Source organism: Eupeodes corollae, chromosome 3 (assembly GCF_945859685.1).
Source record: "Eupeodes corollae chromosome 3, idEupCoro1.1, whole genome shotgun sequence".
Classification (NCBI taxonomy): domain Eukaryota; kingdom Metazoa; phylum Arthropoda; class Insecta; order Diptera; family Syrphidae; genus Eupeodes; species Eupeodes corollae.
In genome coordinates, this window is record NC_079149.1 from 65,487,395 (window position 1) to 65,503,747 (window position 16,353).

Below are 16,353 nucleotides of genomic sequence, written 5' to 3' on the forward strand. Positions count from 1 at the left end.
AGACATCTTGATTTCATTCATCTTTAACTTTAAAGAATTGCATTTGTAGTTTAAAATTTTGATTGATTCATAAAACACACATTGTAAAATTTTAGTAATTTTTTTTTCGTTCAGCAATAAAAATTACTAAACTGTAATATTTCTTGTTTAATCGTTAATTTTAAAACAACTGCCGGGTTAACTCAGTGCCATACACAAAACACAAAACTTTGATGAAATTCGAAAATTTTAAACTCTCAGTTATGTAGTCGGCAATCGCAATGTTATTAACCGCGGTGATCAATTTAAATTAAGAAGATTTTTTAATTAAAAATCTCCCTTCTTTTAATGGCAATTAATTGATCAATGCCATTTGGTTTCATATAGTGGATGCGGTGGAGTTGTTGTTCCGATCAACAATGATACTCATCCTTTGAGTTAGCAGTAACCGTTGTGGCGGCCGATATTTTCTATACCTACGTATGTATTTTTATGTACCTACATATGTTGGCAAGAGGGCTTCAACAAGTTGAATATAGCACCCAGTCACGCAATATTGCCGGCACTTAAAATGTGAAAAAGAACCCCTCAGATTTCGAAAGTCAGTTGTTTTAATTAAACTAATCAAGACAACATCCCACGCCTGGTCATGGATACATACAATACACACCCGCTATATTTTGATATTTCAAATGCCGCAGCCGCAGATTCTATAATCGTTATATGATGGAGAATATAAAAATATTAATACTTTTATTGATGCCCTGACAAGCATTGAAAATAAAACTAATTGAATATTATGTACTACAGCAGGCATTAAGGTATAGCCTAAGGGTGTCTGGTGGAAGACAAAAATACAAACAATACAAATTCGCTGACCGTTATAAACCTTGTTAATTTCCTCGACAGGTCGATATCGGTAATCCATCTTTGCTATAATTTTATTATGAAATATTTCCCCGCATGTTATTTCGATATCAAATATGTAAAAAATTATTACGTTTGTATTTAAAAAAAAAAGTACTAAAAAACTATTGTTCTCTTAATGGCTCTCTCATTTCTAAAACCTCTATAATTTGACACCTTCATAAACTTAACTATTGTATGCTGTAATTATGGCAGACTTGCAAGAGAATGCAATCTTTAAAGGTCTTTAAATGAATTAAACTTTGTCTTTATATTCTTCATTTACTGTTTTTGAAATATACAATTTTCAGGGAAATCTCAAATATTTTTGTAACTAAAGAGATATACAATTTTTAATTGGGAAGAGGTTTGAATTAATACATAGCTTGATTTTGATGTTCTATCAAATAAAATAATAAAAAAGATTCTGGAATTCGATTCATTTGTCAAATGATTTTTTTCTAAAAAAATAACTTAAAGATTGCAACAATATTTTTCATTGATTTGATTCCAAAATCTGGTTTAAAAAAAGTTTTTATTTCTTATTGAAAAACTACCGATTGGACTTTTTTAAGGCCCTTATCTTACGTTAGAAACAAAATTTAATACAAACCGAAATCATTGCTTGTTTAAAATTAGATTTGACAATAACTTTAAGTTGCCTGTCAGGTTGAAAAGGAAATTTAAAAATATATAAGCTTAGTAAGTAGATTAAGTTGCGTACATACATATGTTATGAAAATTTATTTATAATAAGATTGCGATATTTAATTGACGCTTTTAATAAGTATAACAAGCGTGAGAAGCAGTAGCCCTTCAGAACGTTGAGAAGTTGAGAATGAGAAAGCATGCCGCTGCCAAGAAATTTTCTTCTGTACGTTTTGAATGCAGGTTCCAATAATGTGCATGATGGTATTTTCGGATTCGTACATTATTACATAATGTATACATAATAAATATGTATTTCCTTATAATGCTCTTCCATTGATATTAAGGAGCCCTCAGTGAGCTTTTAAAATTATGGAAATCATATCACGTGAATTGGAATCATCAAAGTAGTTCGGCCAAAGTACATCAAGTTGCAATATTCATCGTGAAATTGAGACTGTGTCGCACTAACTGTAATTTCAGTCCAGTGTTTTTCTTTCATTTCCAGCAAGAGAATGTTATGTAAGCTGCGCCATTCAAGTAGATTAATGTCAAAAGAAAAATACAACGAACATCCATGAAAAACATCCAACCATTCCTTAGCCCAAAAGATTTTCTTGTTTATAATGGCTTTCGAAAAAATGTTGGGTAATCTATTATTAAGAAAATTTAGATTTCGTCTTATGAAAGAAAATTGTAGCTGGAGGGACGTTAGAAAACCCTTCGGTAAACCTGTTTCAATGTGCAGAGCATAGTTAGGCGTATTATCGGACAGTAAAAAGCATCTTATCATGAAGAAACACTGCAACTTGTTGACTTGGTTGTATTCGCGGTATCCCCAAACTTGAGCACAATTTTTAGATGCTCTCAATCTGTTTCTTAGATGCTTATTCCAAAACATGTTGTAATTAAACACTACGTCAAGATATTTGTATTGATTAGAAACATTCAGTTCGGAATTATTGTAAAAAGATTTTTCGCACGCTGCTCGTCTTCTACCATTACGAAATATTACTATTTCCGACTTATCAAGATTTATTTCAAGATTCCATTGAATGTAGGGTGGGTTAAGAACATCTCGAGCATCATTACCAGCTAAGATGTAAAGCCTGCCATATTTTTTTTTTGCCAATGAGGAGGTTGAAGAATCCACTCCTGAGCTAGCGAGGGATACAGATTCAAGACTCCGAGTAATGCTAACGAAATAAGCTTGTTTTTTAGTTCTACATAAAATCCTATATTAACTTCTAATAGGAAGTTATTGTAATGAATCCGATTTGTCAAATTGAAAATTTTGAAATTTCTCGACGCTTCAAGGTCCCTATAGTCGAAATAAAAGATTTTTAGAAAGATGTCTATGCTTGCGTGTGTACGTACGTTCGTACGTCCGTACGTCCGTATGTCCGTACGTCCGTTCGGCTTTACGTTCGCGACGTTTTTTTCGTCGTCCACAGCTCAAGAACTAGAAGAGATATCGACTTCAAATAAATTTTGTTATATAGATAATAAGGCAAAAAATGCAGAAAGGGCTGTTAAGAAAATTTTGTGGTGGAAATATTTCATGAACCAAAAACGCTGGAGACTGGAATTAAATTGTATATAATAAACTGTAACATGATACCAAACAAATACATTTTTTGGAAAAATTCCAATTAACGCGTTTTTTTATAAATCAAAAAAACTGAAAGAAATTGGCACCCCACAAATATTACGTATACATAATGATTTTATCTCCAAGACAATTTTGTGCAACGAAAAATAACGTTTTCATATCTGGTAAGATTTTAAGAAAAATCGAATTGACAGTTTTTTTTAACAAAATATACTGTTTCATTTTTCTTTTGGTACATTGTTTACAATTTTTATGAATTTTGCCGTCAGCTCGGTTAGCAAATCAAATAAATAATTTTCTAGAATGGTAAACAAAAATTAAAATTTAAAATTAAATACATTTAAACAAATTCGGTTAAAATTAACATCCTATATGTGGAAATGGTTTTCAAAAAAGAATAGAGTGCTTTTCATTCAAAATTGTTTAGCACTTCTATTATTTCTTGCAGCGTCAGACATTTTTTCCAACGGTTGCATTTCTGTAGGCAGAAAAAAACGGGACATATAATCATGAAGTGAAAGCAATCTTCTTTTGCTTTTAAATCACATAGCGTACAAAACTGATTAAAACTGCTGTTGTATAGTGATCCGTTTAAGCTATAAGGACTTCACATCTTGTTTTAAATATTAACGATATTTGACTGTGATCCAGTGAATCATTAAAGTAGTTTGATTCCATAAGATTCAAGTTTAGTTGTGAGTAAAAAATCCTGTGATTTTCGAGCTTCCTCCATAGAGCATCGCGTTCTAGATTTTCATAGCTTTGTATGATGCATGATTCAAATTTGATGGATTAAGTGATATCGTTTCTTCACACGCATTTCCCAGAGCTTTCCATATCGACTTGAACCAGTCCTTGTTTCTTAGCTCATAAATTGCCATTCATTTTGTTAGTCGGTCATCATGATGGGATAAAACCTTAAAAATGTAGTCTGCTTGTAATTAAAGCGTGCTAGTAAATATTTTTGGAAGTCCTGTTTCCAAATACAAGGCATAGTTAAATGTTTTTAAAGGTAAATTAAAGGTTTCTCCAAAAAACATCTGTTAAACTTTTCTATCTCCTCGTATTTGTTGATTCCCCATATCTGGGCAGCAAAGCAAAGCGAACTTTTTATAACAGCATCAAATATCTTGTATTTCGCAGATAATACTATTCGCTGGTTTGAAAATATGTTCCTCTTGGTTTTGACATTAAAGTGATTTTCAAAACCTATTGTTTTATTAAAAATCACTCCCAGGTACCACGTATCATTAGTAAGCTGTACAGGGTTTCCATTAAAGTGCCAATTGTATGCAATGTGGTTACGTTCAGATCTCAAGAACACCATTATTTTTGATTTATCTACATTAATGACATGTCGCTATTTATCGCAATAACCATCCTAGGCGATTTATCATTAGTTGGAGATTTTCAGGAGACTCATAAAGTAATACCAGGTCATCAGCATATAAAAAAACATTTACGTTTAAGTCCACAATGTGGAGACCTTCAGGTAGATGGCTTCTACATCATTAATAAAAGGTGCAAATAGAAGAGCACTTAAAAATCGTCCTTGTTTTACACCACAGTCCGTTTCAAACCATTCCGAGTACGTTGAACTATCCCAGACTACTGCTTTTGATTCGGAATACATTTCCTTTACAATTCGGATTAACTGCGTAGCCGTGAAAGTTTGTAGAAAAGTGCATACCGATGCACCAGGTCGAAAGCAGACTTAAAGTCAACGAACGCTCTAACGATAGAAGTCAGCACAAATATATGGTCGACAGTGGAAATTTTGTTTTTTAAACCAGGTCAGGATATGTTTCAACCCGTGTCTCACGCCTGTTAGCAAGCACTTTTGAGATGACGTTCTTAAACGATATGCCCCTATAATTTTTCACATTATTAATGTCTCCTTTTTTGTGAATAGGAAATATTACCGCTTTTTGAAACGATGTAGGTATATCAGCATTAGAAAACTCTTTATTAAAAAATTATCTAAGTTGGGAAATAAAGGTTGGTGTGGCATTTTTGAAGTGTTCGTACGGAATCCCATCTTCACCCGGGTCTTTAGCATTTTTCGCTTTATGAAGAATAGGTTTTATTTACTTCGGCCACTGTAATTTCATCATCTAATAACTCATCAGATAATAGAGGTTCAGCATACGAAAATTTAAGGAGCGTTTTTGTTTTGTAGAGTATTTTTGAATAAGTGGTTCGCAAGATCATCGGCAGATACACGAAATATTGACCCATTTATTTCTTTTGTCACCTTTCAAAATTGTTTCGAATCTCTTGATTGACCAAGTACATAGGCTTGCTGGGTTTCAAACTCAATATTTTTTTGAAGCAAAGATTTTTGTATTGTTTATTGGCTTCTATGTACCAAATTTTTAAATTTTGGCAGTTAAAAATTCGGAATGCATTTAAAAGGTTGAACGATTTTTTCCTCGCGTTCATACACTCTTTGTCAAACCACTTTTCTTTGAAGGACTTACAGACGTTCGTGGATGTTCTAGTGACGGAATCTTTTATACAACCTACAAGTTGGTGTGTACGTACATCGACCGAGTTATTCATCCCACTTTCTTACTTACTTACTTAAGGTGGCGCTACAGTGCTGTGTGAACTAGGGTCTCAGCCAACAAAATTCTCCATCTAGCTCGGTCCCTAGATGTCTCCAGTTTCATGCTCCAAGTTGGGTGAGGTCACTTTCCACTTGTACGCGCCACCTGATCCGCGGTCTTCCTCTACTGCGCTGTCCTGTGGGTGCGGATTCGAAGACTTTCCGGGCCGGAGCATTGTTTTCCATGCGCTCTACTTGACCCAGCCATCTTAGTCGTTGGACTTTTACCCTTCTGGCTAAGTCTAAATCGCTGTACAGACCGTACAGCTCGTCATTCCATCTTCTCCTCCACTCCCCTTCGATGCATACGGGACCGTAGATCACACGAAGATCATCCAACTTTCAACTGGAAGATTTTTTGTTGGTACATGTTATTCATCATCCTGTTTCCATTTGAGTCTTGGGATAAGTTGAAGATTACTTTGAACTTTACGTTGTAGTTTTCTTTTCTGACCATTCAACAATAATTGGCATGTGATCGGAGTAATTTTTACTTTCTACTTCAAATTTTTGTATGAGATCAACCCAAGCATTATTTACAGCACAAAAATAAATTACGGATTAACGTTTTTCTCCTACAAAAGTAGTATGAGCCTCAATTTCTCCGTTAGTACAACCATTCAAAATTATTGTATCATACATCTGAAGTACTTCAATAAGATTGATATTGTGGAATTGATTTAATTTTTTGTTGGAAAAATATTCGAGGTAAAAAATATTTTTTTCTTTGTTCGATTGTTAGTTCGTAGGATATTTGGGGTCATCCAAAATTTAATTTATTGCTATAGTTAAAAAAAAGCCAGACATTCAATTTATTTTTTTAAAAAGATAAATAATCAGACCCAGATATTATATAATCATTAGGTGGACAAATAAATTAATATTTTAATAAGCTAATAAATACAAATTTAATAGATTATAAGTAATGAACTAAGAATAATGCCAAATAAACCAAACAAAAAAAATCAATTCCGAAAAAGATTTGAGGTCGTTGTCTTATTCTACAAATCCGAAACCGATTTTGACAACTTTTAACAGCTAAGCACAACTTCAACGTCTGGGCTTTTAATTCCATTGATTTCCGAATATACAAAATATTTAGGAAGTCCATTCACCCACTTGTCGCTGGTGTTTATTTTAAGTCTAAGACACAAAACAAAGTTAAGATAAAAACCTATGTTAATCCAACATTTTTAGTGATCAAAAGCTGAGTCTTTAGTCAAGTTATATTGTCATGGCTTAAGTGATTCAACGGTCAGATTTTGGACTATTATCATTCTTCTTTTGCAATTTTTTATTTATAAATACACCAGCTATAATTTGTAAAGCCTATATTCGTCCAAAACTTGAGTACAATTCTCATATTAGTTCAGGTGCTCCTATAACCCACTTAAGTCTCTTCGCCAGAATTCAAAAGAGAGCTTTAAAAATGATAGGTGACCGTTATTTAACTGAAACTTTTGCATCTTCCCGTCGTAAGGTTACATTTCTCTCACTAATTTATCGCTACTTCCATAAACAATGCTCTAATGAAATAGCCAGTTGCATTCCTCCCCTCAAACAATTCAACCGTAATACTCGTTCTTTTAGGAATGCCCATCATTTCAACCTTGAGCCCAATTTCGGTCGTACTTTAAAGTACAGAGATTCTTTTTTTAGTCGCACTACACGAATGTGGAATGCTTTACCATACTCATTACAATGTGCAGGCATTCAAAACCAATGTGCATCGATATCTCCTTTCAGATCCTATCCTCCCTTCCTAATTACTCGCACTGTGTATAATCATGATATAAAAAAAGCAATAATTTTATTTAATCTGAAAACTAAAATAATTCTCACTTTTATAGGAAGTAATTTCAAAAAATTTTAAAGCTGAATAAATATTCAAATTTAGCCAGGGTACGTGTTTAAGAATTTACAATAGCACATTTATACAATTTTAAGCACACTGTAAATATAAATAAATAAATTAACAAGGAAATACCCAAAGTGATGTCTGCCTCTTAAGCCCATCATTTAATGTGCAATACATTTTTATGAAGTACCAACCAACTTTTCAATTTTCATTTCGAAGCACGGTCGGGCGGCTGCGGCGGAGGTTGCCATATCCCTTCTATATATACGAGCATCTGTCTCTAAATTCAAAATTCTAAATATCCGACAAAACTCATCTGAGTGAAATTGACACTCTAATCGGTTGGCTTTTATCGCCAGCTATTGTGCGGTTTTGGACAGAATGTACCATTTATTAGTTTCCGATTCAAATATGAATACAACCCATCTATATGCAAAGGTGTGCTAGAACTGTTACAGTGCTACCACATCCCCAATGATGCCAAAAGGTATAAATACATATAGGTATATTGTTTTTATTGGTTTGCTTATAGGTTTATTTTTACTGCGATGGAAATGGAGATGGCGATGGCGATGGCATTGGACAGGGAATAGCGCACGAGACAAGCACGTTCCGACTTCCAAATTGTAACGACAAGAAAATAAATTGCTCAAAATATATTTTATAAAATTGAACTGACGTGTCACGCGAATTCATCGCGTTGTTTTTTGTCCTTATTCCCCCCCCCCCCCATTTATTTAGAAGGTAGATCCGGACCAAAAAGTTGTGGTTGTGTGCAATCGACTTCATGTCCTGTTCGTCTCCAACCCGCCCTGTTTTCTACTTGAGTAGAGTATATCTACATTTACCTGCTCACAAGGACACATTTTGTGCTTGGCTTTTATTATACGTTGGAGGTACATTATTGGACAGGGGATGTTGACGAGAGCGGCAGAAATATTGGATGAGATGCCGATGGGGAAAATTATATACAGATAGACACTTGTTGGTCTATAGGGTATTCGGTTGCGACATAATGAATTACCTTTATTGACAACTTAATGTTTATAGGTGTCGTATCCCTATTGCGAAGACCCTTTAGCACTTGAACGTTGTCGATTTGTGTCTTCTTTGCGAGCTTGTTGTCAGATAAATTGGTTTGGATGGGGATGACAACGAACGACGACGACGAAGGAACGGCATCGTCATCGGCATTTGGACGGCATCACACGGGACCTGGGGGCTGGTTGTATTTGCACAGTTAATCAATAATGTATTAGCGATATAGCGGTATACTTAGCAATATCGGTTTACCTACTCGCAAGCAATTCAATTAACATTATTATTTTATTATACGTCAAATGTTTGTCGATTATAGATTATTACAGCGTCTTTCACTAGATAATTCGATAATGGATAGTAAATTAAGTTTTACAACTTGTAAAAATTCATATTATTATACACAGTGAGTTACGAAATAAATCATATTTTTAGAGAGCTATATAAACGGGTATAAATGTTAAATTCTTTTGTTTTGTCAGTTTTGATTTGGAAATTTGTGAAATAGATAATATGTTTGTAAATATAAATTTTACTTTAAGATTTCAAAAAAACAACTAGGTGGTATATTGAAATTTAAAATCAATCGATTTCATTTAATTCTTAAAGATGGTTCTTCTTATTCTTTCTTGTTCTGATATAAATTGGTACATTATGGTTACCTTCGATTATTAAAATAGCAAAAAAGTGATTCGCCTTTTTTCTTTCCAAGTAGTTCTCAGATATTTTATACTACCATAGTTATTGTTTTATTTGTCATGGTCGTGGAGCTGAACGCATAAATTAACTCTATAGCAAAAATGAAAATAGTAACCGGGGCATGATGGTTATTGCGTCGAATTGTCATACTAGAGGTTCAATACCTGTCCGTGGCACGTTAAAGTTTTTTTTCACCGGGTACATTAACATATTCTATAAGTCATTGCTGTCATGAAAACAGCTATCTCAAATCAGGCATTTGGATGCGGCAATAAAATTGGAGGTCCCCTCCATCACTGACATGACTCGCACACAGGAATGGTTGAGAGTTGTAAGTCACTAGGCCATGGTTCTCTGAGGACTGTTGCGCACTATTTTTGTTTTATTTTTTAAAAGTAACATATTTCATATTTTGTTTTGAATAAATGCTAGCTGTTTTCTTAAACAAAACATCAAGTGCCGACTAACATTTTAAAATAAAAATAGAATAGCGTTAATGTTATTTTTTTAAAATTCAATTGACAGATTTGTATCCAAAAATTAAAATACTAATAAATTTAGCTAATACCTGTGTTTTTTTGGCATTCAATAAATAGTATAGAAAAAAAAATCCCAATTCCCAATCAATTTTAAATCTTCTTGTGTGGTGGAAACACCAAAAAGATTTATTTAATATAAACTGAGATAAACTTTTAGTGGAAACATAACAAAACTTAATTATCTCTTCTATTCTTGCAAAATAGTCCATCTTCATTACCAAAACTAAATAATATCAACAGTAAAATATTGTTTTTTTTTCGCCAATGGAGAACACATGATTTCAAATTCACAACTACTTAACGAACACAGCCATCGAGATACAAATGCAATATCAATCGTACCAACATTTGATAACAAAATCACATAAGATCCATTCGAGACCGTAGTAAGATTCTACCTTAACTTTTATCGGTACTATTCATACTACGGATATTGTTTTTGTATTTGTGTAAAATTCTACTATAGTATTGATAGATTTTCCAACAAACAAATGTAAACTACAAAAACAAACTTAAGGGGAAGAGCGGGTGTGGGGTAAAAAAAAGATCAGAAAGCCATAAAGTGTGAGTTTATATAGAAAGGAGTTCTGACTTACTTGGATTTGAGGATTTGTGGAAAAATCTATCGTATAATCCATATGTCAGCTGTAATAACTAAAACATTGACTTCGAAAATATCAAGTATTTCTTATATTTTCAATATCACCACATAGGTGATTTTGAAAATATATTGCTGGTGGGAGAACTAAACGCAAAAATAGGAAATGAAGAAGGGGTTGAGAATGCCAGATCTTGAAATAGAAAAGATACCGTTTTAAGGCCACATGCCTCTTAGTATATCGTTTACTAACTAGGAAGAAAAAAATTAAACCAATGTACAAATGAACCTGATTCCCAAAAATACTGAAACTGAGTCCGGTCCAACGAATCTGCATCCAACTATAGAACATGCTTAGATATTCCTTTGAAGATAGAGTAATACGATAAAAGCCTTAACTCAATTGAAAATACCGAACAACAGTCGAAGAAAAACTGAATACAGAGCACCTTGGTTTGAGAAGGAATGCATTCAGGCGAGAAGCCTTTTTTAGGCTTGGCTGAGTGCATATCGGAAGTCCAATAGAAAACTTACAAAAGACTGGTACATGGACTATAATCAGAATTATAAACTTCTTTGCCGAAAAAAGAAAAAAAAACTATTCGGAAGCCTAAGCACATCAGCTTGCAAGTTGTAACAAGTCGTCCGAGTCTTTGCAAATAGACTTCAAACACATTTCGATCAATTGTTAAACCTACATGCGCCAAATAAGTTTCTGAATCAGATCGCCTAACCTGGCTTCTAAAATAATATTTTAGATGCACCAATTTCAATGGAAGAAGTGTTTATATCGATAACCAACCAAAATGATAGAAAGGCTGCGGGCTCAGATGGTATACCCATCGAATTTCACAGATATGGTTCAGATACAATTGTTTTATCTCTAACAGCAGTATTTAACCAGATCTTTGGGAGGGAACCATTCCAAACCAGTTCAGCGATGCTTTGATTTTCCCAATCCGCAAAAAAGCCCTTCTTAGAAGGGACTGACTAAAGTTCCAGAGAAATTTTGTTTTTTAATTCATCATATAAGATATTTACACCAATCCTGCTCAGTCGTTCAATTTAATGGATAAATTCTGATAATTTGCTCAGTGAGTTCCAAGCTGACTTGAGATCAGGTTACTCCACCGTCGATCACATTTTTGTACTTCTCTCGATTGCTGACTCATTTTTATCGAGAAACAAGAAACTATTTTTTGTTGATTTTAAAGCTGCTTTCTACACCGTGGATCGCAATGCCCTATTTTACAATCTTTTGAGATAGAAATGTCGCTAAAGTTCAGTTGAGTATTGCAACATGGTTCAACAATGGCAAATGCTTATCAGAGTGCTTCAAATGAGTCCAAGTTTGTTTGCACTCTTCATTTAAGATATAGGCAAAGCATTACCAGCAGGAAAAGAGTACGCAAGCATTCAAATTAAAACTTTTCTTTTTGTTGACGACATTGTCATGCTTGCGTATACACCGCAGTGCCTAGTGAAACCTAGTGGTAAATTTAAATAAATCCAAAGTGATGTTTTTTAAGAATGGCGGAGAGAGATGGTGTAAAAGTGAGCAATGGCACTATAATGGTGAAAGAATACAAGTATCTAGGACAGTGGCGTAGCTACCGCTGTATCAGCTGTATCCATATAACAGGGCCCCCGAGACATAGGGGCCCCCAAATATATAGAGCACAAGACGTGTGTAAAAAATTCACTTAAATATTTAATAAAGTTTTATTACAAAAAAAGGTTCCGATGATCATTTTTTACATGCGTAAAATTTTTTTCCCTGTGTATCTTTTTCTTTTTTTCATGTCCTACCAACCAACAATACTACAACTTCAACCTGCAAACACTTTTTTATTCGAGAAATATATCGTCCTGCCTGACACAGCCACCAACTCCAACATCACACAGAAATACAAACCAGTCCAAGGATTTAGCCTACGATTGGGGAGTGACGCTTGTCTTCAAAAATAAAATTAGGAAAATAACGAAGCGTTTTTTGATGAGTTGGCAGAAGATCATAGAATTTTTGATCCGGAAATTTACTTCAAAGTCAATATTTACTATTCCTGCTTGGACATTTTGATTGGAAAAACTCAGCAAAGATTTCAAAGCCTTCATAGTGTTGGAACCGGATAAGCTTTTATCGTTCTCAAATGATGAGATATATCAAGGTTCAAAAAAGCTAGTGGAAAAGTACAATACAGACATATTATCATTGTGATTTCTGCAATCAACTAATTGCTCTAAAAACATGCCTTAAATTCGAAATCCTCAAAATTCATTCCATAAAAGAACTTGCTAAATTATTAATCATCGAATTTAATAGTCTAGCTTCTAGTTTTTCTGAAGTAATAACAGCATGCTTTCTCTTTTTGGCTCTTCCGTTCACCACAGCAATAGCTGAAAGATCTTTTTGTCCAAGCTGAAAATAATAAGAAATTATCTCAGAACTTCAATGGGACTGAAGAGGTTGTCAGATTTATCACTTTTATCAATAGATAATATTAAAAAACTGAAATCTTCTTCAGGTATGGAGGATTTAATAAATAAATTTGCAGAAAAAAAGGGCAAGGATAGTAGTACCTTGAGAAGAAGTGCAAATATTATTTAATTTTTTTTGAGCTTTATAAAACATTTATATATATATTATGTAGTATGTATTTATGTTAAAGTTCCTATGTCGTCATACATTGAATTAAATTTAACTTATTTATTGACGTTAGTGTTTTAATTTAAAAAAAAGGTTATGGCCCAGTTTTGGTAGGAGGTGATGGGGCGCAAACAAAAATTGGATACAGGGCCCCCAAAGGTCTAGCTACGCCACTGATCTAGGAGTCTGTTTTACTAAGAACTTGAGCATGAATAAGAACAACTCCATGATAAACCTGTTAGCATGGAAGCAATGGAAGCAATTCTTGAATAATAGGGAAATTACGCATACCAGTAAATTCAGGGTGTTCGAAGCTGTATCGGAATCGGTTATGTTTTATGCGTTGGGAAGTTGAAAATATGAACAAGTGGAAAACTGCTCAAATTTTACATAAAACGCATTTTCCACCTTCCTTTGAGTACACCAAACTTCATGATCATATCGGAAACGAGTTTATCGCCTTTATTCATGCCAATATTCAAGCTTGTCGATAGAACTAGCCGATCAGATGGATGTTGACCTGAACATGTAACCTTGTCTCATGGAAAACAACTTTCGCTTAATAGCTTGTCTGAATGAAGTCTCAAGAGAACAATAAATGGAGGAATCCAAAACTTCACTGCACCGTATGATTTACAGTAGGTTAGATTACGATCTCCGGGAAAGAAATTACTTCCACGACAAATATACTATCGACCAAATTTCGTGCATGTTCCGGCTAAAAGAATAACTCCATAATCCGAGCTGCATTCCTCACCGCGAGGGCTTACAGATTCTATGTAACCAGTGCAACTTGAAAGAGATGTTTTTCATTTTCAGTTTGTTGTACGACGTGCGATATTTAGAGAAATGAGAAGACTTATCCTAGGCAGTGACTTTCATTCAAATTCTGAAATCATAAGCCTTATACAGGAAGGCACTTTCTTTTTTTAATTTAAATAAAGCTATAATTTTAGTTGTTAATCAGGCAGACGGCAATGTCGTGCATTATTTTCATTGTTTTAACCAAATTATTGTTAAAATGTTTGTTTAAACAAAATCAACCTAATATAAATCTAAATCTAAATCTGCAACTAATATATCCACACAAACATTTAAAATTTTTGTTTGCCGTTTTACTTTCAGGTGTTTTTAAAAAGGAACCCATGTGTAGTTTTCATCCCTTCTTCAAGAGAGTGTTTCGAAATGTTATCTCGAACCAATTTTACATTTTCTAATTTGACTAACCTGATAGTTTGTCCCAAATTGAGTATTTTTTTAAATCGTTCTATTAAAACCTAAATACCTTAAAATGGCTTATGTCTTATTTTTCTTCCTTACATCAAAACTTTTCAAATCATCAATATTAAAAATCTATATAATTTTCTATGTTGTGATGTAAATTGCTTCTGTAACTTAAAAGTATATAAACCTCCGTAGGTATTCCCTATGTCAGAAAAGATTTGAATTAAAAGATTAAGGGTAATATGAGGTATATTAAAATCACTTTCCTCTGCTGCAACGGTATAATAGATTTTCTATTCTTGCGGCAACATTATCCTATAATTACAGACTTGCACACTTGCATTACAGTTGCTTTCGTTGCATGATTGTATTGAACTACGTTTTTACCCTTTTCAATGAACATGTAACTACCCTTATTTTCTGATTGAACCCTTTCATTGTGAAAGGATTGTGCTTGTGAAACAAAACTAATCTTACAATTGAGCAATTTAGGGATTACCATTTTTGTATCAACTGATTTTCGATTTATTTTTGTTTGTCGTCAGTCGTTTGAAAGGCATGGCATGCAGGCCTTTTAACTACCGGTTGTGCACTTGTATTCATATAAATGTACCTATCTTACTGTAACGTGCAAATGAAACGAGTATACTTCACTTGAATACCAAGTTGAACGCATTTTTTGTATCTACTACCGAAAGGTGTATTCTTACTTCCTTACTTTGGTTGATGATTAAGCAAATAAAATAGTTTCAGTAACTTACATTTTAGCAAACTAAAACATTCTGTATTCAGTATTGGTTGCATAATAATAATATACTTTGTCATATTTTTTGTATTTTGTTTTTATTTTTTTTTTATTGTGATATATTTATGGTTAAACTTCTCATAGGAAGTTATTGTAATGGGTCCGATTTGTCGAAATGAAAATTTTGACATTTCTCGACGCTTCAAGGTCCCTAGAGTCTAAATAAAAGATTTTTAGAGAGAAGTCTGTGCGGGGTCAGCGTACGCTCGGGAAGTTTTTTTGTAGTCCATAACTCAACAACCAGAAGAGATATAAACTTCAAATAAATTTTCAAATACATATAATAGTGCAGGAAGATGCAGAAAGGGCTCTCAAGAAATTTGCGTGGATGGTTTTTTACCATAGCAGTTTAAAAAAAGGTGAACATTTTGGTTAACCGTAAATATCTCACGTACCAAAAACGCTAGAGTCTTGAATTAAATTGCATATAATATATTGTAACGTTATACCAAACAAGTATATTTTTTGAAAAAAAATCCAAATAACCGTTTTTTATAAATCAAAAAAACTCAACACAAAATTTGTCACCTTGAAAATTTTACGAATAAGAAATCATTTAATCACCAAAACAATTTTGTGCAACGAAAAATAACGTTTTTAACACTTGGTAAAATTTTGAGAAAAATCGAATCGACAGTTAAAAAAAAAAATCAATAAAATTTGGTAACAATTGATTTTTGACTCAAAAAGTTTTTGAAAACTTTGAGAAATTGGATTTAAACAACTTTCATCTTTTAAAAAATATTAATATCAGTCAAATTTTGAGAAAAATCGAATCGACAGTTTTTTTTCATAAAAAACTAAAAACCTAAAAAAAAATAGTATAATAACTTGGTGAACATTTTTTTGGCTCAAATAGCTTTTCAAAAATTAAAAATACTGTCTTCAAACTTTTTTTATTTCACAGAAAATATTGTTTTCGATCTTCAGTTGTTTTTTATAAAAATCCAACAGTACATTTTTTCATAAAAAAAATAAAATCTACACAAAATAGTACGCAAATTTGGTAAAATTTAATGTTCGGTTTTTGATATCTCACAAATTAATTTCATTCATCCAATTTGTAAAAATTTAAGAACGATAACTTACAAACTTTTAAGTGGAAAAAATTGCGTATGGATCGTTATAAAAATAAGCTAGACAGTTTGGTGGCCTTCGTCTCTAACAACGAGATTAGCTCAATCCGGAAAAC